The following is a 25,076-nucleotide window of genomic DNA, read 5'->3' on the forward strand; positions in this document are numbered from 1 at the left end:
CTGCTGGACCTGGCAAAGGCGTTTGACAGGATACCACATGGAATTCTAATCCGTAAACTACAACATATGGGAATGGATATAGGGTTGGTGAGATGGATAGGTGGGTGGTTGATGGAGAGATATCAAAGAGTGGTTTATTCAGGAGTGGAGTCCAAAAGACGGCCTGTGACTAGTGGGGTGCCACAGGGTTCTGTTCTTGGACCACTGCTGTTTAATCTGTTCATTAACGATATAGGGAAGGATCTAAGTGGAACAGTTCATTTGTTCGCTGATGATGCAAAGTTGGGGAGGGCGATAGTGAAGGCAGAAGATGTCAAAGTCTTGCAGGATGACTAGGATAGATTGGAGTTCTGGGCTAAGGAGAATGGATGTCAATTTAATGTGACAAAATGTAAGGTTATGCATTTTGGGGTGAAAAGATTAGCAGCAGTATACCACATGGGTGGAACTGTACTCCAAGAGATTGATGAGGCCAGGGACTTGGGAGTGTTGGTGGATAGGGAGATGAAGTTTAGGGGGCACATTGCGAAAGTAGCTAAATCAGCTCATCAACTCACTTGGTTGTTGAAAAATACCTTAACGAGCAGAGACAAGCAAGTTATTGTACCTCTGTACCGAGCCTTGATAAGACGTCATCTTGACTACTGTGCCCAGATATGGTCACTTCGGTTCCTTCTTGATGGGGAGGAGGTAGACAGGATCCAGAGGCGAGTGACTAAGATGATAGCAGGTCTATGGAATAAACCATATGAGAACAGGTTGAAGATTTGTGGGTTGCAGAAACTGGTTGATAGGCGGAAAAGGGGAGATATGATTGAGACATTCAAATTGCTAAAAGGATTCTATAAGATTAATTCAGAGGATATTTTTAAGATCAGGACTGGTGGTGGGAGAACTAGGGGACACCTATGGAAGCTGGGCAAGAGTGTGGTTAGCAGTGGTGTTAGAGCTGGGTTCTTTACTTTTAGAGTGGTAAATGAGTGGAATAAGCTGCCAGAGTCTGTTGTGGGTGCTATGACAGTGAGCGAGTTCAAGGCAAGGTATGATAGATACTGTGAGAATGTCGTATAGTTGTGTGGACATGATGTTTAGGGCCTCCCTCGATGAGTCTAAGGACTCCTGGAGTAGCCGAAAATAATAATAATAATAATAATACCAGAGGTTTCAACCTTATAGCGTTTTACTCTATGGTTATCTTCCCACTCATAAATAGTGGGAGATGTAGTGGGAGAAAAATGTGGTCCTTAATATTTAAATACAATGTGTTGAATGTGTGTGTGTGTGTGTGTGTGTGTGTGTGTGTGTGTGTGTGTGTGTGTGTGTGTGTGTGTGTGTGTGTGTGTGTGTGTATCCCTTCACAAAGTATGCATTTGAGCTGTCTTGTGCATACTCTGAAACTTAGACCCAGCTAATTCTCAAGATTATATTTCTTGGCCTTGTTTAGAGATGGCACGATGTTATCCGCCATCTCCACGTTCATTCTATTCGTCCAGAAATACTTGGTGTATTGTCATGCTGTAAAATTAAAAAAAAAAAAAAAATAATAATAATAAGGGCTAAGGAGTGGATGTACTGTTCCTCATTTCTGAATATACCAAATCGGAATAATTTTATGTATTCAAAAAAACTGATGTTTAACTGTTTTGGATTGTTCATTACCAAGATATTAAACAAATATACAATCAATGGACTAGAAGTTTTCCTTCCGAACTATAGTGGGCAATGTTTTGTTTAGCAACTCGGAAAGAACAAAAGTCAAGTCGCTCTTGCAAGTTTTTTTTTTTTTTTTTTTATGAATGTTATTAATATATACCGGTAATTCGCTTTTTGAGGACAATTGTGTGCGTGACATGAACAATGCCGAAAATAATGGATTTTACACACTTGTATTGTGCATGAAGAAATTTAAAAAGAATTGTCATTTCATTAAGCAATTTCGTGTTATTACATCTGCACATGCTGTTGCAGTCCATTATCATGACTTCGACGTCCGTGACAATTACGCGAACAATTTTCACGACTGCTGTCATATAATTCTCCCTTATTATATGATTAACAGTTATTTAACTAAATTACTGCCTAACGTGGTCAAATTTAATTAAAATATTCTACTGGAAAATTCGCTTCTCTTACGTTGATAGTTAATCATATGAATTTAGCGTCCAACTCCTATTAAAAGCACTCTCTCTGTTTAGAAGTACATGGGGTTTCTTACCAAATTATAATGCATTGGCTGCAGTTCCGACACTAAGATCCTGAGTGGGATGAAGGTTCATTTCATCATTAAAGAAAACTCGAATTTTACCCATTCCCTTAAAGGCTGATCATATAGGCGCTGGATTCATACAATTTATGTACGCACAATAAGATACAATCTTGCAAATTAACGATTGAATAAAGTACTTTGATTTTCTGATCAGTTCACGTGTAGTATGTTGCATTATAACACTCTAGCACAGGGGTCGGGAACCGGCGGCTCTTGACTGAACAAAGTGCGGCTCTTTTATATTGAATTAGAAGATACATAATTAATACAAACAAGTAAATATTGTTTTTTGATTTTTTGATACGCCTGTTCGTGGCGCCAGATACTATGCATGTGACGTGTGTTACACATGAAGTTTGTTACGCATGTTACGCATGCCTATGGTAACTAGTGCCACGGCGAAAATTTGAACTGATTGATCAGCTGTCCTATCAAACACCACGCTTTTTAGATACATACGGATTTTAACTGTCAAAATAAATATTCTGTTAGTTAACATATTTATTATGGTACTAAACTGGTGTTTAATTTAGTGACAGGTAATGTTATGCACAAATTAATTACATTAAAAATAAGTACAAGAACTAATTGACTGATGAAAGTTTGAAAGCCGAATTACTATTAAAGTGCACGACATACAATCCAGATTTAAGTAATTGGCTGAGAAGATGCAAAATCAAAAGTCTCATTAGTGAATTTTAAATTAAAACAATCAAATATCTATTGAAATACATAATATTGTATTTTTGTTCCGACTAATTCTTTTTGCAATACAAATTCTGACTTTTTTTTGCAAAGTTATTCTTACTTAAACATGTTTTGTAAATGTTGAAAGTTTATTTTTCACTAGGTTAGACTATAATAGATTTAGTTTAATCCTTTATCCCAGTGAGTGCAAACAAAGTTTGCGCCTGAAAATATCTTCAGGACTGAATATAGTGTTGTACTATCTTACCTGGGTAAGTAGTGCAACACCAGGGCAACTCGTAGCAAAGGTGGAGCAACAGTATAATATAGCACAATATAGTACAGCACTATATTCAGTCCTGAAGATATTTTCAGGCGCAAACTTTGTTTGCTCTCACTGGGATAAAGGATTAAACTAAATTTATTATGTTTTGTGAATAAAAACTTAATCGAACATAGTGTTCTTTTATTTATTGAACATATAAAAAATTTATATGCAAACATAAAAGTGGTATTTGATATCTCGAAGTACTGAATTAAAAACAAATTTACCTAAGTTTGAACTATCGGGCACCTTTGAGTCACCAGGACAAATCGAATTGAAGTTGTGTCTCCCAAAATTTTGTTTTGGGAATGGCATAATTTTTTTGGTGGAATGGCTCATTGATTCAAAAAAGGTTCCGACCCCTGCTCTAGCATATCCTTTCATAAATCCTCTTCATTTTTTTTAACCTATACGTATGATCACGCTAACCTCTCCTCCCCCCCCCCCCTCCACTCGTTCTAACTTTACTTTAAACCACATTTGAATACTGTTTTCGCAAAACACGTTTACACCTTCTAAAACTTGTTCTTTTTTTATCTATTCTTTCGCTCTCTCTCTCTCTCTCTCTCTCTCTTTTTTTTCCCCGGACGGATTAGTAATGAATTTGGCGATCCACCTTGAATTTTAAATTTCGTAGTGGCAGAAGGATACGAAGCAAAGTAATAATTCTTACCTGACAGAATGAAATTAAATTTGAGTTATTTACTGAAATTGCCCATGCGACAGTCATAAATTTTATTTTAATTAACGCTTTAAATCAATTCATTAAATAATAGTAACTGTTCTGTAGTATAGTATTTGTAAACGCGGAAGAGGTGCCTCCAAATGATGTTTACATATAATAATTGTGTGTTATTTATATATAAACATGCATGTCTAAAACGTTTACTATTCGTTTTGTTTTCAAATTAAATGAATTCACGACCTTCCATAACGTTATGCATTAAAGACATATTGATAAGAAAAGTAATGATATATAAAGTAATGATTATGGTTATACAGTTAAGAGATAACTACTTGAGACAGCATGTAATGGAAGGGACAAGGGATAGTGTTAGATCTGGTCATAGCATTGGCTAACATATCAGTAAGCGCCTCCGTAGCTCAATTGAAAGAACGACGGTACATTGCGACCTTCGATTGGAAAAGGCCTAAGTTCGATTTTCGTGGTGACGGGAGGAATCTTAATGTTTTTTTTTTTTTTTTTTTTCATTTGAAGGTGAGTTAGCCGATCTCATACGGAGTAGCAGGATTTTTTTCTCCCAGAAACTTTTTTTCATCCTGCATACAGACAAATCAGCCTTGAGAACATGCAATTTACAGACAAAAAATACTAGTGCTGGTGGTGGGCAGTAGATGGCGTTGGTGTAGATGATGAGGGAAGTGGCGGTTCGGTGTAGTTGGTGGATTACTTGGTGGAAACGGAGAGTTGTCAAGTAGATGCTCTCCCTCGATGAGTCTTTGGACTTTTTGGAGGTGTCACGAAATAATAATAATAAATAATAAATAACCAATTTACTGTCTCCACTTGGGGAAAGCGATCATGCGGTCTTGACCTGGGAGATTGTAAGATGTGCTGAATATTCTGTTAAGAAGGGGTATATGTGGAATTACAAGGATAGCGACTATGACTAGCTGAGAAGTCAGCTTTCAGCAATGCTATAGTATGGGAATTTCAAAGAGAGAGTGAGAGAGAGAGAGATGCTGATGGTGCGTGGGTGATTGTCAAAGAGTGTTTAACACGTTCATTGCCAAGCACGCGATATCGCGCGATGCGAGTTCTCACCAAACGGCCGATCACGCGTTATCGCGTGGACGTCACTAACTAAATAAAAAAAAAAAAATTGGCCACCACACGAAATTCCAATTTTCAGCTTGGCAATGAAAGTGTTAAGGAAAGCATTATTAGACTATTCTCAGAGTCAGGAGGAGAAATCAAGTAGGAGTAAGATAGATGAATAGTATTATTAAGCAGGAGTTGCAGATAAAGAAAATGTTGTGGAAGAAGTATAAAAGAAAAGGTGATGAGCATACCCATGAGCAGTACATGGTGGCCTGTATGGTAAGGATGGCCAAAGCTAATTATGAGAGGAAGCTTGCTGATTAGTCCAAAAGAAATCCCAAGCATTATTTCGCTATGTGGCAAGTAAAAGGAGGAATAACTATTGAAGAATGACTTTAAAAAGTGTTGCTGGTAGGGAAGTTACAGAAGCAAATGAAATACTTGAGTTATTTAGTAATCATTTTGCAAAAGTATACCATCTTGGTTGTGATATTGCAGTTCTTAATGTGTCACTGACTGACAAGATCCAGAGATAGAAGAAATAGAGGTGCTTAATATATTACAGAACCTTAATGCTAACACCGCCATAGGGTTAGATAGCATATTGGCCCATGTGTTACGAGAATGTGCAAGAGATTTAGTATCTCCTCTAACTAAGCTGGTTAGTTTAAGCCTCAGTTCTGACAGACTTTTCCCTCTTTCCACTCTATTGGAACTGGTAAAGTTCCAATAGAGTGGAAAGAGGGAAAATTAATAATTCCACTGCATAAGTAGACTCCAAGACAGAAGTAGCAAATTATAGGTCAATCAGTATATCAGGAGTAGTGGTTAAGGTTTTGGAGAAATTGATCAAAATTAGAATTCAGGACTGGGTGTACAGAAACATGATATTTTATACGGGGGTAGCATGGTTTTGTGAAGGGTCTTGCCTTAGTAACTTACTTTTCATAATAAAGTAACGGTGAAGTTTGGATAAAGGAAATCCTTACTCGGTGATACTGCTGGATTTGGAAAGGCATTTGACATGATTTCACACGGAACTCTGTTGCATAAATTGGAGCAATGGGTATGGGTCCGAAGCTGGTGATTTGGATCAGTGTGGCTGATGGAAAGATATCAAAGAGTGGTTTATTGAGGAGCTGAGTCCAGGTGACTAGTGGTGTACCACAGGGCTCGACTTGGTCCTTTGTTGCTTAATTTGTGCATTAATGATATTGAAAATAATTTGAAAGGAAAAAATATCCACTTGTTTGCTGATGTAAAATTGGGAAGAGTGATAGTCAATTCAAATAGTGTAGATATCTTGAATAAGTTGGCGGTATGGGCTAAAGTAAATGGCTGTCAGTTTAACGTGGCTAAGTGTAAGGTGATGGTGATGCACTTCGGGAGGATGAGATCGCATGCTGTGCACTATATTAATGGAACTGAACTGGAAGAAGTTGACGAGGCAAGGGACTTGGGGGTTATTGTGGACAGAGAACTTAAGTTTAGAGGGCATATTGCGAAGATTGTCGAAACATCCCATCAAATTACATGGTTGTTGAAGAACACACAAGCAAGAATATTGAAGTTATTGTTCCACTTTATCAGGCATTTATAAGACCGCATTTGGACAGATCTGGTTAGTTGGATTTCTTGGTGATGAAGAAATGTGCTGAGAGGATTCACAGGCGAGTCACAAAGATTGTTGCAGGTCTGTGGGATGTTTCCTACGAGGAAAGATTGAAGGTCTGTGGGCTCCAAAAACTAGCTGATAGACGTAAGAAAGAGATATTACAGATGTATATAAATTATTAAAAGAGTTTTATAGGATTGATACTGATTACTTTTTTCTGAACAGTGTAGGAAGGGAGAGAACGAGAGTTCATCCTCTGGCGATTGTATAAGAGTGCGGTTAACAAGGGTATTAGAATTAGATTTTTTGCTTGGAGGGTGGTGAATATATGGAATACGTTACCAGAAGTGGTTGTGAACGCTTCGCCTGTTAATGAATTTAAGAAGTATGATAGGTATTGTGTAGATAGTGGTTAGTGTGTCAATTTAGGGTCTTGCTTGATGAGTCTTCAGACTCCACGGAGACATAATAATAATAATAATAATAATAATAACACACACAAAAGATATATAAATAGTGGAGTAATCGGCTGGGTATAAATGGATATATAATTTTTCAGTGATAATGATAATAACAAATAATAATAACAAACTGTCGTTATTTATGTAATAATAATAATGATGCAGAATTTTAACTAAGATTATTTTTACGAGAAGCACCAAAATAACACCATCATACATGCGCGTGCGCAACAAATTGTAAATTGTCTATCGCTGTACAGTATAGGAATTGTACGATCATGTAGAAAAAAATGCTTTCCACTGCTTTATCTACTTCGAATAGTAATTTTAACTTATCTATTTCATTCTTCATGCTATCGTACGAATTAGCTTTGGGCTGTTAACAGCAATAAATAGAAACTGTCGTTATGCCTTGATGAAATTTTCGTTTATAATTATTTTTAATATCGTATCTCGCAAATGTTAACTGCAATCCTTATTTATTCCCGTTTCGATTTTTAGACGACAATGTAGGTGGCGCAGGTGAATTAATATAATGTTTTTTAGAGTTCGCGTGTGTGGTTATTTACGTTTACTTTTGTACTTACGTTTCTGGTGTTTTCTTTTTTAAAGAAACAAATAGTTGGCATTATTGCTTTGACAAGTGTTTTCGTTAGTGAGTGATAAGAATAATCTTGGGATTATTAGGACTACTAGTGAGTAATTTCATTAATATGCTAATATTTTCTGAGTTTTTAATGACTCTTTACTAAACCTAGTTAAATAGGCCTTGTGATATGGGGCTGCCATTTAATTGTTTGCTGTGAAGATCGCTTTAATCAAGTCAAAACGAAACTGTCATTTCGAAAAGGTGCTGACCTAATTAACATCTAATGCATTTTAATTTTTTGCAGTTAAGAAAATAAGATTAGCTTCACATTTAAGTGACCAATTTAATTTAATGTAATAATTTAAATCAAACTTAATAGATGAGTCCTTGGACTCCCGGGAGGTGTCACGTAATACTAATAATAACAACAACAGCAACTGTTAAAGGTTGCTAATTTAAAGTTAAAGATTGTTACGTACTACTACTGTACGCAGAAATGAAGCGTAAGTTATATATTCAGTGAAGTGATTAGTGTGAACTAGTATTCACTCTTAGTTAATTTTATTTTAGCATCTTATGACTAAATCAATCTCTCAATAAATATATATTTTTATTTTTTTTAATTTTTATTTTTTGTAGTAAGAAATAAAACCGCAAAATGACCATTGCACAATGGAGAGGAGAGCAGTATCGTCTAGCTCTGTGTAAATGACGTTTGTTTCCATAGCGCTGTGGCATCGGAAGAAAGGTGTTCTGTCCATTCTTCAACAAGACCAAATTTTCTTATGTTTTTTTTTTTTTTTCAGCCGGTTCCCCGAATTGGTCGATGTTTGGCACAGGCAAGTAAGGTTTGCTTCCCAGAAACTCGAGTTTTTAACCCTGCAATTCAAAAAACACGACCGCCAAACAGCCTGCACTGTTTCAGATAATAATAGTGTTAGGGTCTGGGACTACAAGATAGCAACAGTTATCTTCTATACTCTCATTGTCTTAGGCCAGCTATCAGTATTGACCGAGGGTGGAGACTGACTGGCTATCGATAAAAGAAAAAAGAAACAGTTATGCGAGGGCCAATTCAGTCTTAACTAGCCTTTGGTAAATAAAAGTCGTTAGCTGATTGCAGAAAAATGGAAAAAATAAGTATTTTCACAAGTTTCATAATGAAGCTGGCAATCGTTACCGATGAAGAAACGAATTGTCCATACTCTCTCGCACAAGAGATTTGCTGTACAAGGTTACATAGAATGTGATAGAATATATTAGAATACGATGATATGTTAGTATAGGAAAATGAAAAGGGATACCCCGAATGTGGCTTGATGTTTCTAAATTTTGTGATATTCTTCTTCTTCTCCTTCCTAACTTGGATTTTAGGCCATGTAGCCTGTTCCGGTTCCTCTTTCTTGATCTTCCGATTCTTCTTTTCCCACTTATTTTGTATCTGTATAATATTTTTGGTAGTCTGCTGTTGTCCATTCGATTTAAATGTTCTATCCATTTTTGTTTATACTGTCTTTTGTAGTAATTAATTGGTTTTATATCCAGGGATTGTAAAACTTCTTCATTTGTTTTATGGTCCCACTTGGTATATCCAGCTGGTTTTCTGAGAAGCTTCATTTCTGCTGTTTGAATTCGTTTTTTTATCTTTCCTTTTTATGGTTCATGTTTCGCTTCCGTATAGTAGAGTTTGTTTTGACAAGACATTATATAATCTGATTCTAGTGTGTTTTTATACTAGGGTGGCTTAAATATATTATTTATTATGCCATTTCCTTTGACAAAGTTTGATATTTTGGTGTCTATATCTTTTTCTTCTTCGTATGATAAATCACATCCCAAGTATCTGAAAGTATTTACTTGTGCCAATATTTTATTATCTATCACTATTTTACTTCTTATTGGATTTTCTCCTTTGAATGCCATTATTTTTGTTTTTTCGTTAGATATGGTCATATTATATTGTTTTGAGATATCATTTAATGATTTTAATGATCTTTGTAAATCATATTCTGATGTAGCTAATATTATTTGATCATTTGCAGATAGTAGTGTATCTATTTTCATTTGTGGGGTTATTTGTATACCAAATGGGTTATACTGTTTCCAGATTATTATAATTTATATATATATATATATTGAAAAGCAGAGGTGAGAGGGTACATCCTTGTCGTACTCCTCTTGATATATCTTTCGATTCTGAGATGTGTTCTAATTTAACTGCTATTTTTTATTACTTTTATTTCCTGTATATATTTCTTTAATGGATTGTAAAAGTTGGTTTGGTATATTTAAATCGGTTAATATTTTAAACCAGTGGTCGGAAACCTTTTTAATATGAAGAGCGCAATATTGCGGGCGCTGCGTTGCCAACTCCTCCTGATTTAAATAATTAAACTTAAAATTACAATTGGCATGAATGGTTTTGAAATGTCTTTCTATATTACTATTTTTTAGAAATAGCCACACTATTATTGCATAATAAACAAATACATTTGCCATTATGATTGATAAAGCAAGGCGTTCGCATCTGATCTGAAACTATATGTTTGATTATAAAAAATTAGCAGATGATGTACAAGGCCAGGTTTCTCATTAAATCCTATTGAATTTATATTTTTTGTATTCATTTTTTATTTTTATTTTTTATGGTATTTTACATGGAAAATACTAAAGTACTAAAGCTTGCTCCACCTTTACTACGAGTTGCTCATAAGGCACTACTTATGCTTATATCCTCCGAAACTTTTAGTTTCTATATATTCGCACGAAACTCTTGTAGTTTCTATATTCGGCTGTGAAATAATGTTGGATTCAATATTCACTTAATTTGTACCATCATGTATTATATTTGCAGTGTTTTTTCTTTATGTTTTCTTGCATTTTAGCACATACTAGTAATGAATGTCTCTCAGATAGATACTGTATACTGCAATCTACGCTGCAAAATTACCGCTGCGAGCTCCAAAGCAGTTTACAATAATTTCTCTGAGGGCGTACTAAAAATTCACTGCGGGCGCTGCGTTGCCGACCCCTGTTTTAAACAATTTTTGTCTACTAATTTTGTCAAAGGCTTTTTCATAATCAATAAAGGCCGCGTGTATTTCTTTTTGAAATTCTCTTCTCTTTTCTATTAATAATTTTAGAGTAAAAAATGGATCTATGCAGAATCTGCCTTTTCGGAAACCGTTTTGTTCTTCTTTGTGATATTCTCAGGACTAAATTCACGCCAGTATGGAAAATAATAGTATCAATCAACACAGTTGCACAGGCAAATACCTCTGGTTTGTGGCCCTCGAAAGCCAACCTGATATTTTAAAATTATTGAACCATTGCTAGATCAGGATTGCACATCCTGTGTAAGGAATATTCGACTGCACAAGTACCTACCACCTTTTGCAGGAATCAAACCGAGTATAGTTTGTACAATTAAGATGGAATGTGGTTGTTGTTGTTGTGAGAGTAATTTGTAGTTCAGTCGAAAACAGGAGATTGTGTTCGGATGTGTTTGTGACAGTTTGTTATTTAAGTTGGTTATGCCAAAAGTGTTGAAGTGGATGTCGAAGAGATTTTTTTTTCGTAAGGTTTAAGCTTTTTCAATTATCTTTTTGGATTTTTTGAGGAATGATTTGTTTTTATATTAGCAGCAGTGACTATCTAATTTAGTTTCTGTCATGTTAAGAGGTGAAAAGAATGGTCGCAAAATAATACTGGTAAAGAATAAATTGATAAATTGACAAAGAATTAAAAAAAAAAATCAATCATGACAATGACATCAAATATGGCGGGCACAAAAAACTGGTCTTCAAGAAATTAGTTTTCAAGCAATTATTTTTGATTTCTATGAAATCTATAGTTTGAAACTTCTTATATTTCACGAAATATTCTCAGTTCTTTATATGGCAGCGCTCTCAGTGTCACGTTTTGGTATTCCTTAAAGTTTACTACCCCAAAGTAATCATGCTGTACTCTCCTATGAATTCTTCAGTTAACTGCCTCTTTTGTTGATTTCGAAAACGTTTTTTTTTTTTTTTTTTAAATAGTATGGAATCAAGGAATCTAACTTTTCACTGTCAACTCAAATAAAGAACTGACCTTGCCGAAGAGTTGCTTGCTAAGACTAGATAGGTACAGTACCATTCGATATCTGACGTGTATATGATTTAGCATAATCAGGGTCATGGCCGAATTTCTTGGCTTTTTTAGATAATCAGTGTGATTTCCCTTTTGATATGTAATAGTTTTCATCACGTTTCGTATTATATAAATGATCAGTTGATGTGATAATATATGGGGAAAATCTGATTGTGTGTGTGTGTGTTCGATCCTTAATACGCTTCCCCCCCCCCTCCCTTCAGACGAAAGGCAAAATAGTCTATTGCAAACAAATGAGTAATATGATATTCTTCTTAAACTGCTGGAAATGGGGGCGAAGGCCGTTCCACAGAATTGCAGTGGAAGGAATGAAAGATGACTGGGACTATTATGTTTGGTGAGTATGCAGTTCGGCTGTAAAGGGATGTTGAACAGCTGTTGCTCGAGTTCCTATAGATCTGGCAGAAATGGGCGACATAATGGATACTAATTCTAGAAAGGATGGTTGTCAAGCTCGCCAGCCTCAAACAACACAAAATAAGAGTAACATTTAAACCAATAGAATCTATTCGTAAACTACTAAGATCTCCAAAAGACAACCATCCTTTCTATAAATATGCTGGAGTTTATAATATTCCATGCGCTTGCGGTTCTAGTTACATCGGACAGACTTCGAGAAGCCCCGAAATCAGGCAAAAGGAACACATTGGCTATGTCAAAAACAACAGACAGGATATTTCTGGCCTATCGTCTCATTTCTCCACAACTAACCATGTCATCGAGTGGGACAAAAGCTGTTCTCCTTACATAGAGGAAGATTACCATTCAAGAATTTTCAAAGCAGCAGCCACAGTCGCCCGTTCTACTGTCAACCTTAACAGAAATCAAGGCCTAATACTCCCAGAAATATGGAAAACCCTAATCAGAACTTTAAAAACGGAAGAAATGAACTTTAATACCAACTAGAAAGTTCCTTAGCAACAGCTAGCTAACCTTGTACACACGATACGTGTTTCACTCACGTTCGATACTATTCTATTTGTAATTATTCTAGTCAGTTTTTTACAGTTATTTTTATCGGTTTTGCAGTTATGCATAATTGTGAGATTGTTTAAACTTATAAGTGCCCTGAAGATGCCAACAGTTAAAGTGTGGCGAAACTAGTTGGTTCAGTTTAATAAAATTGATCGCCACTTGATCTGAAAACCAAATATTATTATTATTATAATGAGTTGTTTTTCTTACTATGACACAATAATAATTAGAGCTTCATATTTTGTTTGGTAACTATAAGCTAGGTATTATTTCTGATAAAATTCCCATGTTACTCTTCTAAGTAAATATTAATTTCATAGCTATTTAGCCTATTTTTGTTTAGGAGTGCCCCTTTTTTATAATGTCATTGGTTTTTTATTAAATTTTAGAGTATTACTGAAGTTTTACATAGGTAGATATACGAAGACTAAAAGAGAAAAAATTCGGACATACCTATGTATAGGTCCCGGCGTTGATTAAGAAATTTTTGAACCCTTGTAGGATGTTGTCTTCTTATTCAGCGGCATCCCGGCGTGTAGCGATATATTCCCCCACGAGCTCCAAAGACGACGCACTGTCGAAACGGCTCACACCCCGTTACTCCCACTGCTGATCTTATCCCTTCCCCTTCTCCAAAAAATAGTTTATATTTTTCACCCCCTCCCAATGTATTCTCTGCCCACCCTTAATAATATAATATATATAAAAAACCTGTTTTTTTTTCAAAACGCCAGCATACCCCTTGCTTCACCAACAATTCTCCCATATTGCTCTACCTCACTTTTCCAATCCCCTTCCTTCCAGATGAATATATATATATATATATATATATATATATATATATATATATATCGCCATACGCTTGGTTGCCGCTGAATAAGAAGAGCCAGCAACATCCTATAAAGATATGTCCGAAGTTTCCCTCTTATATTCTTCATATATCTACCCATGTAAAACTTCAATAATACCCTAAAATTGAATAAAAGGCCAATGACATTATAAAAAAAAAGGTCACTCCTAAACAAATATAGGCTGAATAGTCATGAAATTAATATATACTAAGCTAGTCCTGATATGCTCTCACGTGGTATGATCGTGGTGGTTTTTCCCCTTCAGTCGTTTCCGACCCTAGGCGACTTTGTAGGTATCGCTCACAAAGTGCTCCTGAGGAGATTTTTACAGGTTAGTTCACCATTGCCTCCCCCCCCCCCAAAAAAAAAAAATGTACCTATCCGGTTTCAGGACCGACTTATGGCTGGGATGCATTTATGACTATTATCCATGTGTGTTCACGGGGCCGGTTTCCTGTTCTGGGGGACGAAAAACCCGAGTTTCCGGGTGAAGAAAAACAAAAAAACCTACCTCCCTATGAAACCACCTAATTCACCTTTCGTGGAAAGAGACCAGATAACGGTTCCTCATGTCACTGACGGGAATCGAACCCAAGTTTTTCTGACCAAAGGGCTTCGTCTTTGTAGTTCAGTTAGTCAGGCTATACTGACTGAGCTACGGAGGCTCTCAAGTGGCATAAAGGATATTACAAGAGTACTGTATGATTAAGTTTACATTAATCATTTCCTGTCAACAATTTTCTTCCAAATTAGTTTTTTATTTGTCCGTACTCCAATATTGTCATATGCAGCATTTTATAGGAGATGTCAGACTGACTTAATCCGCATATTAGCCTTCCTCTGGTCTTTTTCCTATATTTAAACATTTCTTCTGCTAACATTTCCTCTCCGATTCTGTTTAAGTGACCATACCATCTTATACTAGCTCTGCTCACACATTCCTGAATGCTAACAATGTCAAGTTCTTTACTAATATTCTCGTTTTATATGATAGTGCCATTGATGCCATCTCTTCACTCCTCTAATTTTACTCAGAACTATCATATTTGTGGTCTCTGTTCTTTAATCAACTGCTTTATTCCTAACTCAACTCTGACCCATAACTTAAAACCCAGAGAAATTAGCCAAAATCCTAAAATAGCGGTATACAAGGTAGTGTTCATATTTCTCTTTTGTGGTATAAATTTATTCATCTGGCTCCCCATCATGCCAGTTTTGACTATTCTGTTGTCCATTTCCATATTTAATTTGAAATCTTCACTAAAAACTGCCTAAATAGCCGGAATATTTTACTTTTTACCATCGAGAATGCAGGTGAAGGTTTCCATATTCCTGCCTGTTTTTTCCGTAGTTTTGGTCTTTTTATTGCTGATTTTCGTGCCACGTTTGTTACAGCTGTTATTCAATGTAATTAGAAAATCCCGGAGACTGTTATGGATTTGTTTAGGAGTATAACATCATTTGCATGAAGCAGATGATGATATATTCCTTTTTGCATCCCTCTTGAATGCTTTCTGTTGTTCTTCTGTCACTACTTGTTTTATTTAATCTTTCAAAGTAATTACTCCATGAATGTAGGGAAATATTTCAGTATATGACAAGAGAGGAAAGAACAAAAGGTCATAACTGGAAGGTAAGTAAACGCGTATAGTCAGTAGGAACGTAAAGTTTAGTTTTTTGCTACGAGGGTGGTGAATGAGTAGAATGGGCTGCTGGAGATAGTTGGTAGTGCTTATCTAGAATATCTTTATTTTCGGTCACATTTTATCATCTTTCATTCCTTTTACAGTACTACTCCTTCCTCCATTTCTAAGCTTTTTCAATAGCCTCCAGAATATTTTGCTATCTTCCTGATATTTATCTTCTATATTATTACCGGCCTTCCCAGGAACTTAGTACGCTTTCTTCTTTTCCAGGATTACTTAACTTCTTTTGTCCACCATGGTGGCTTTAATGCAGTCAGTTTCACCACACGCCTCCCTAGTTGAATCAATGAAGTTTTTTTTCCCAGTTTCCCACTGATGCTCCAAAATTTGGTTCTTGTTTTCGAATAATTTAATTTTTTCATGAATAATGTTTGTGTAGTTCAATCTATAATTCGCTTATAAAAACTGCTCAACTTTTGTTCTTTTTCTAAAAACTTTTTTTTACATATTCTTTTCAAACGTGTTATTCATTTTTCCATTAACTTCCAGTTTCAAATCCTCTGTACTCTTGTATCCTGAACCCAGGTTGAAGATATCACTATCAACAATAAACACAATGAGAGTTTTCTTATTTGTCTTCCCTCTACGTGAACTTGTGCACATGTTTATGTTGAGATGTGATGTTAGTGATGACCAGTCAATATTTTGAACAGAAATCCAACAGGTACCCACCATAATTTTCTCTGCCTTCTCTAATGATTCAAAAAAAGTCCTCCAGTTATTCATTAGGAGAACATTCTTTGAGACTATGGGACAGATAAGTTCCAGTGCCCATGTCGCCATGTTGGACAAGATTTTTAAATATTGTGATTTCCCTCTTACCTATATTATCTTACAGAATTTAGCATTTTTATGCCGCAGGACCCATTATGTACCTGGACGCATTATACACAAAATTTTTATGATATATTAACTAAGTGAACCACAATACAATTTTTCACTGAATATCGTTTTTCTTTCTCCTTCGGAAGCTTTTATTTCTTTAACCAGCAGAGAATATAAACATTTAATAGTTCGCACGTAATGAATGACCTTAGTTGCTTTTGGCGTTAAAATAAACATCTAGCTATACCGTATTTATAAACCTTTTTGTCGGAAAAATGTATCCTGTTATTAAAAAAAAAAAGTTCAGAGTATTTCTGAATTACATTGCAATTTAAAATACATCTCCGAAATGAACAGAGTTCGAAATGTGAAGCAAATTTTGTGTGTGGCCATGTAAACGAACTTTTCTGCTTGTAGGAAAGGTTCTCGATTTGCCGTGTGTAGTGCTGATAAAGTTGGAGTATAAAAGCAGCATTTCACGGTAAGCGAACTTGTGTATTATGGTTTAAGGAAACCCTCGTGCGGCGTTGGGTTCAACGGATGGAAAACGTGCCTCCGTCACTCAGGGTCATTCAAAGTGAAATCAGGATGAAGCCGCATAATTTTTATTTTTTGATGAAAGTCTGATCTTTTATCACTCCTTCCTTTAAATAGAACTTTTTTTTTCTTCCCGGCATCCTGTTAATTATGGCGGCATTTCTTTTCTGTGGATCCACAGACCCTTCACAATTTCGGTGGGTTTAAAATTAATCGCAGCTTTTTCCAGGTTGCCTAGCTTCTTATTTTTTTACTGCTATTTTAATGCTTAAAGTGTGCGGCATTTTGATTCCTTTTTCAGACAAACAAATTTTTTCCAGTTGGCGGCCATCTGCTTTAGCTATTTTGTTTACTTGTTTTGTACTCTACCCTGCATAACCTAAATTGAACCTACAAGTCTGATCTTTTGTGCGTTTTATGTATACATTTAGTGGAATATGTATGATAAACTTTTATCATACATATTATTTATATAAAAATAAAACTTTTATTCCAAAAAGGGATATGTGGGGAATTAAATAAATATTTGAAATTGTTGAGGTAGATATAGAAAAATTTGTTAGGAATATAATATCAAGAAAAACAATAAAGAGATAATTGTTCTCGTTTTGTTATTTTCATCTCTTCTCTTCAGCACAGACTGCCTTTTTAAAATATAGAAAACAGCTTTTTTTTCTGCTGTTTTGCATATTTTAATACATGCACTTATCAAGACACTTTTTGTTGAGAGTTATTACATGTCACAAGTCCTAATTTAAAAAGTATAATAAAACATTATAAAATATAAACGTTTACTTTTATACCAGTAATAACTGTGCGGACAGTATGATTTCATACTGCAAGGAATAGGCGCATTTCAGTTTCAAGTCCTTATATAAATTTTCGTTGTATTTTAACCAGTTTTACTTAGCTAGGTAATAAAAATAACTGTTGCCTCCCCCCAAAGAATGTGATCTTGTCAGTTTTAAAAGTAGGTCTATAGCCGATCAATTTTAATAGTTACCATCGTAAACACAGTAGATGTAATCATTCTATCATGGTGAAATAACCATTAATCCTCGAGTTATGCAACGACTTCAAAAGCACATCTAATCTGAAACAGATTAGTGGAGGACAGCAAGTTTGTTTCTTTCTTAATACTTTAGAATTTCTGATCAAGTATTCTTTACATTTAAATGAGTCTGTTTGCACTGTTCAGATTTTTTGGACAAGGCTGAAAAGTGCTTTTGATCAAATGAAGTAGCTTTTGAAAATTTCTCTTTTAATTCAGGATAATCTGACTGAAGACACAAGTAGTTTGTTTTTTTTTTCACCATAGAATTATCAAGAACAGAAAAAACAGTTTCTAATTTCCTTCTGACATTATTTGATATTTTTTCAACTTTTTTTTTGCTCTACGTTTTTTTTCCTGTTCGTTTAGAAAGGTAATTTCTATAAGCAAAAGGTACATTCATTAAGAGAAGCATATGCCTAGTTAACTGATTCTTAAAGAATACACACAGCATGTTTAAAGTGTTAATTTTCATCTTTTATTTTTTAAGTTTTGAAAACCTCAACTATATACAACCTTACCTTTTGTATAAGTTCTAGAAAGTTAATTCTCGTTCGCTAAGTAGATAGTACACCATAACATTAGGATATGCTAAAGAGAAGACAGAATTATATGCTAAAATAAATTAGTAGTTTATCATTATTCTAGTCTGCAATTTTTTTTCTTACATACTTTTGCATTTATAGACTTGTCTGATTTTATTAACATGTAGTGGTTCTTAATTTTAATCTTTTAATTTTAATGTCATGTATCATAGTTCCCAGACCTGTTTTAGCTTCATGCACATCAGATTGTTTCTATATATATTTGTAGCACTTCAAATTCCTTATCATATTTTCTTGCACACAAATACTTCATCCGAATCTCCTTTCATTGAGTGCTCTATATAGTATTGTAGAATGCTGAATGACCTGTGCCACTGTTGAGCCTATCCGTTCTCTGTGAAAAGCTGTGTTTACCACTAACATCTGCAGATGTGAAAACTGCATCCATTTTAAAGTACTTCCACATAACTAAGTTTTTTTCACCATGCTTTTTTTTTTTTTTTGATAAAATCTTTCATACTTTTCAAATTGGCCTTAATTTTACCAGTCACGTTAGCCTACTGAGAATTTACCCAGTGTTTCCCGAGGGGTACCACGAGGAGGTGTGATTTGGATTTTTACCCCCCCCCCCCAAACTGGCCCTGCAGATATATATTTATCATTTAGCTGCAGGCCACGTTTAATAAATTTACGTAAATATGGTATTATGTTGGCCTACAAGTTAAATCTTGTCGATCAGTACTGGAGAAATTTTCTTAGCCAACAAAAGCGTTTCGTTAGAAGACATTTTCAAAAAAACATGTCTTTGTCACCTTATCAGCAGATCTTTTCTTTTGTTATTTTATTTAATCACAAACTATTCCAATCAGTCTTTATATCTCAGCAGTTTCCACGCAATGGTTCACTTGTTCCTGGCAGTCATATTTCATATTGATTAGTAAAATGTTTATAAATATTCCATAATGTAGGTCAGATCTGATCGTAACCATGACCGTGGTATTCTCAATAAAACATAGACTGTTTTATTGAGACTATTTTAAGACTGATTTAAGACAGATGTAGATTTTAACTGTGGTTGATAGCAAAGTAATACCTCTGTAGTTATCCATTCTTGGATTTTTATGCATAGTAACTTGCATAAAATATTTTTATGCATAGTAACTTGCCATGTACTGTCTTAAAATACAGTACATGGCATATGCGTAGATATATATACTGTATAAGAAAGGAACAGACATTGCTCATTGTAATGAAATCTGCATATTTCGTTTAATTTAAAACAGCTATGGAAGAGAATTTTTTTTAACCGCACTATTTTTCAGGGAAAAATGTTTATCTAATATGCATCACTGAGCATGTAGTATGTACAGTAAATTGTGTGTGTGTGTGAGAGAGAGAGAAATAAGGATTCAGCATATTTCTGGGGAGAAAGCGATCTACGTAGATCACTTAGTAACAATTTTTTTTCTAAGATAAAAGGTCCGCCATTGTAATTCTTCTGCAGTGGTCTAAGGTTTACTTAGTGTAGTTTATCATATTTCATGTCAGTTTATTCTGATTTACAGAAAGTTTCATATTTCATTCCCAAACCTAAATTCTAAACAGTCTAGAAACCAAACCCATAATCTTCGACTCTTATCTTCCACACTTGGCAGGAGATAAATTGTTTGAGTCGAAGATTGTGGTTTTGTTATTAAACAGTGTAATTGTTTAATACCGCTGCATGTTTGCTTATGTTCGGTAGTAATGACTTATATTTGCGAAGTTCAGAAGTTCACATTTCTTAAGTATAAAGAGCTAATACGCTTCATTTAAGTAATGTTCACATTTCTTTTTCTTAAAATGCAATAGAAGGTAATTCAAACCCGCAGAGAAATTTTACAATTCTGATGATTTGATAGAATTAATTAGTGTAAAAAACTTAGGCCGTAATACGTATGTCAGTATCTTGGCTATTTCAGTGATACCTCTGTAGGTATCACTGAAATAGCAGTATTACGGCTAGTCTGTTTGTACGTGAGTTCTTCACCGCTGGTCCTTTGGAACTATTTCGCATGGGAATTTCGATTGTGCCACCATGAGAGAGATTTTCCAGTACGCCTCTGGAAATACGGTAATTTCTAAACATATTGAAAAACTAATCATAACTACCTTCAAGATATACATAAATAAATATTGAATCATACGTGCAGTATATATGAAAAACATTTCTTTTACAATTATGTTAGTTAGTTTAAACTAACTAATATAATTACAGAAGAAAATCTGGCATGAAACTATGGTCTTCTTGCCCTCCTCAGTTATCTCAATATTATAATGGAAAAATTCGTTAACTTTCACCTTCTTCACTACCTGGAATCCATTAATTAATGAGTTTAATTACTAGTTAATTGATAGTCATATGTGTTCTGCTTCTCTTGATGCAGCGGATTTCTTACTCGACATTACAAATATTGTCCAAACCATGAAAAAGTTAGGAGTAGCACTTTCTGAACTAAGGCGCTGTGGCCTACCCTTCATGCTTTCCAGTATTGTTCTGTTTCTTTCTTTCCTCCCTCGTTTCTCGTATGCTATTGATGAGCATCTTCTCTTCAGATATTCCCCACAAATGTCGGCTATTCCAGGAATCTTGACTTGTTCCACATCGTCTTCCTCCTATATTTTAATGATCTTTAGTGAACTCAAATCCTATTTGTAGTTTTGCTGATAGTCCATTTCTCCTCTTCCCTTGATAAATTTTTGCGCTCTTGCAGTGAGAGCAGGATGACGGAAGATAATTTATTAATGCATAGGTAAGCATTGCGAGAGTGTGGTGAAACTGAGTATCAAGATCTGTTTGTAGTTTTGCTGATAGTCCATTTCTCCTCTTCGCTTGATAAATTTTTACACTCTTGGAGTGAGAGTAGGAATGATGGAAGCTAATTTAGCAGAATAGTGATAAAATTCATAGGGCAGTATTGCGAGAGTGTGGTGAAACTGAGCATCAAGGTCTACAATAATGAAAATAATATTTAATACCTCGCGGCCATTTAATTTGATGTTAGCAGTTGTCCTCATCTTACCAAACTGATAAGATGAAAATACTTCCTCAATTTCAATGTTAGAAACGTAGTCCTGCATTTTTTTTTTTCTCACGAAAGATTCCACCTCATTTCCCATCCACCTCCTTATCTCTAATAATACTGAGATCGCCAGATATGTATTGCTTCTTGCTTTATTTTATACCTCTTGCATTTTACCTGGTGCAAACATTCCATATCCATTGCTTCGTCAGTTTTCTGTTCAAGACATTGTTTCTCACTTACGAGTATACAACTGCTGACCCTATGCAAATATTTAACTCCCCCAATTTTTGAAGACTGTTTTCACATTACTGTATATAAAAACTAGTGTGCATATTTTATCTAATATTTAGAAATAAAGTTGTTATCAACATAAACTTTATGTGGAGTGGCGATGTGTCAGTTTCTTACCAAAATGTAATGCTACATAGAGGAGACACGCCTGCTAATTAATGACTATTCATTTGCGGGCTCAGTTTCACCACACTTTCGCAATACTGCCCTATGCATTAATATGCACTTTATCACTATTCTGCTAAATTAACTTCCGTCATTCCTACTCTCACTCCAAGAGTGTAAAAATGTGCAGCTCTTGAGCAGAATTCTTTCGCAGACTTCAAACACAATGAACTAATCTCCTAATCCTCTTTCATTCCGTTCATTCTCTGAAACATCCTACCTCTTGTAAATATGACTAAAACTTGAGCAGTTCACGAAAAACCCTCAGTAGGTTCGTTTTCTGTTTAATTTTAACCACTGGTGTGCATACACGTTAGCCATACATAAATAAAACGTATATATTTTAATATATTTTATACATGGCAAACAAAACAGCAATAGGCTTACTTGTTGTGTTGAGCAATGAGTTAATAACGATGAATTTGTACGAACTTGTTTGTATTGTGTGTGTGTGTGTGTGTGTGTGTGAGAGAGAGAGAGAGAGAGAGAGAGAGAGAGAGAGAGAGAGAGAGAACGTATCGTATAGTCAACAATGGCTTGCAAGAAAGACGTTTGTCGCATTTGTTTCCTCAAGTAGTGTAGCCAGGCATTTTTGACCTTGCAGCAAAATGCTGATTCGTAAACTGCTAATTTTATGTTATATGCAGTTCCAGCTTTTCATGGATATCACATTTTAACTTAATTACAAAGAACACAAGGTTCTATTTTCCTTCATTTTCTTGTGCAAAAACATATCAGAATTCTGATATCAAAACTGCATCCCCAAACACACTTCTAATGATAAAATCATATACAAGTTATCTGGTAGTTTTTAAGTACTGAATCCCTGAAGATAGCTTGAAGGACCTATAAGCAACTGCCCTGTGTGGAGTGCAAGTGCCAACTGAGATTGATGTTTTTTTGAATAGTTCTTGTGAATACTTCAACAGGAATGCTGTACCAGAGGACAGAGATGGATGGAATAAAAGAGGGAAAGCAGACTTGCAGTTGCACAGTAAAGAGATGCTGGGCAACTGGTGTTATTATATTAACAGGTGCAATAGAAAGCGGAGGAATGGCCGTTGAAGTACCTGGACAATAGACAGTGACTGCTGAAAAATTTGCATCTGTGAGATAGATGTTGAAGTAAAAATGTAAGAAATGGATCATATATGAGCCAAATTGTTCTCCTTTGGACAATGTCAAGAATTTTTCGAGAAGTTACCTAAAACTGTACCCAAGCACGATCCCAAACATGTGAGCAGTGTTCTAAGCATGGGCGGATTTAGGATTTCTATATAGTTAAGAGTTGGTTGGATGTAAAATAGCATCTTGAAAGAAAGATTGCCTAATTTTTTGGATGCTGAGAGAGCTGTTGATGTGATGTGACAGGCGAAACTGGAGGTAAATGTTAGTCCAAGGAGAGCGCTTTGTGTATTATTGAGGGTAAGACTAGGTGAGCTGAGATCGCTTTTGCCAGAGAAAAGTCAAAACTGTGTTTTGGTGGCACTGAACTTGACCAGGTTGTTCTCCCATTGACGGATGGTATGTAGATCAATGTTTAAGGCACTAGTTGTGTATGATATTGAAGTCTAGCACGTAGAGTATTGCATGACTCTTCAAATGAATAGAATGAATGGAGAGTACTATCGTCTGCAAAGCTGTGGATAAGATTAGTGGTGAATGAGAGTAATGATACACCATGACTCGCAGAGAATGATCAGATAGAAAGCTGGCTATCCAATTACAGATTGTGGTGGGAGACCAAAAGGATGGCAATTTGTTTAGCAGGTCTCGATGCCAGCCACGGTAGAAAGCTCTGGAAATGTCAAGAGCAACAGCAGCACATGTTTTTCCGAACATTCCATGACACGTGTCCAGTAGTGGATGATGTAAGTCAAGAGGTCAGTTGTGGTTCTTGAATGGCGGAATCCACACTTGTGGTCGCTTATTAATTGATGAGTCTCTAATTAATGAAGAAGTAGGCTATTGACGACTTTCTCCATTATTTTAGAGAGGACTGAAGTGATGGCAATTGGTCAGTCGGTAGTTTGATGGTAGATGTCTATTGTTTCTGGAATAGGCCTGGATACGAGACTGCTTCCACTCATTGGGATAAGTACTTCTAGGTATAGTTGGTTGTAGAGACAATGCAGGATAGATTTTAGCTCTGGAGCGCAATGTTCGAGAATAACTTGGAGAGATGCCATCGAAACCAGAAGACTTTGTAATGTCCCAGTTATTTTTTAATTTTCCGATTTCTTTTTTGCCAGAAAACTATAAGAGGCATGCAGTGCTCAGATTCCGGTATAGTAGAAGGCAACTTGCATTGATCATCTATGCAGAAGTTGGAGGGAAAAGGTGATGTTAGGCAGCCATCTTTATCTTTGGGTGTTGTAGCAGTTGTGCCATGACGAGAGATGTGGAAATGCAGATGAGAAGTTGCTTCCAACGTCTTCCATTTGGATAGGAGGCACGTTTTCTGTTGTTGGTCTTCATAAAATCTGATTTAGATCATGTGATGACCATTTGCATTTGTTGCATGCTTTGGTATAGGCTGAGTATGAAGCTCTGAGTTCTTGATGCAAAATGTATATTGTAAAGTGTATATTTCTTTGACTGCTTTGAGGGGGGGGGGCTGGAAAGTTCTGATAAATACCTAGAGCAAAAACGATATTAAAGTAACTGATATAACCACAAGAAAGAACATGCGAGTATGTTACTAATATGTTCATTCTTGTGGTTATATCAGTTGCTCTAATATCATTTTGTTCTAGGTGTTTATCAGAACTTTTCGTACCTTCTGTTGAACGAGGTCTTAGCAAGTGAACGAAGATTTTGGGTAGAATGAGGGACGAAAGCCTTCATGTCAATGGAGATAGTTTCTGTGATTCGTTCGGAGCAGTTATTGTTGTCGGATGTGCGGAAGCAATAATTATACCAAGGTAAGGAGTAGAGAAATTCCGAAGGTAATCCCAATTGGCACCTTCATAGTTCCAGAAAATGCCAGATCAGAACGTCCTTCCTCAAAAGAGGAAGGGCGTTCTGTGAGAGGAGACTTACACACGATTGTGGTCTGAGTTGCCGAGAGGAGAAATCTCCTCGGTGTATCTGGAAGGAGTATTGTTAAAAAAAAAGAAAAGAAAAAAGAAATCCAGAGTATTCGGAGAGTGAAGAGGATTATGTTATAGCAGAAAGGGGGAGCCAT

The 25,076-nt window shown here is 35.6% G+C and overlaps 1 protein-coding gene across 10 annotated transcripts in view; it reads left to right on the forward strand.

Annotated features, from left to right (window-relative positions):
* Positions 1-25,076, forward strand: part of LOC150104251 (uncharacterized) — a 1,804,220-nt gene that overhangs the window by 280,948 nt on the left and 1,498,196 nt on the right. The window contains exon 1 of one of the 10 annotated variants that reach the window (XM_090396253.1): positions 7,815-7,832. The exons of the other annotated variants lie outside the window; for them this stretch is intronic. The gene's annotated coding sequence lies outside the window, so the exon portion shown is untranslated. Of the gene's footprint in view, positions 1-7,814; positions 7,833-25,076 lie in introns of those variants that run through there. 10 annotated transcript variants of the gene reach the window in all.

The sequence above is a fragment of the Typopeltis vanoorti genome, chromosome 8 (assembly GCF_054136105.1).
Source record: "Typopeltis vanoorti isolate ZY-2024b chromosome 8, IOZ_Tvanoo_1.0, whole genome shotgun sequence".
Lineage (NCBI taxonomy): Eukaryota > Metazoa > Arthropoda > Arachnida > Uropygi > Thelyphonidae > Typopeltis > Typopeltis vanoorti.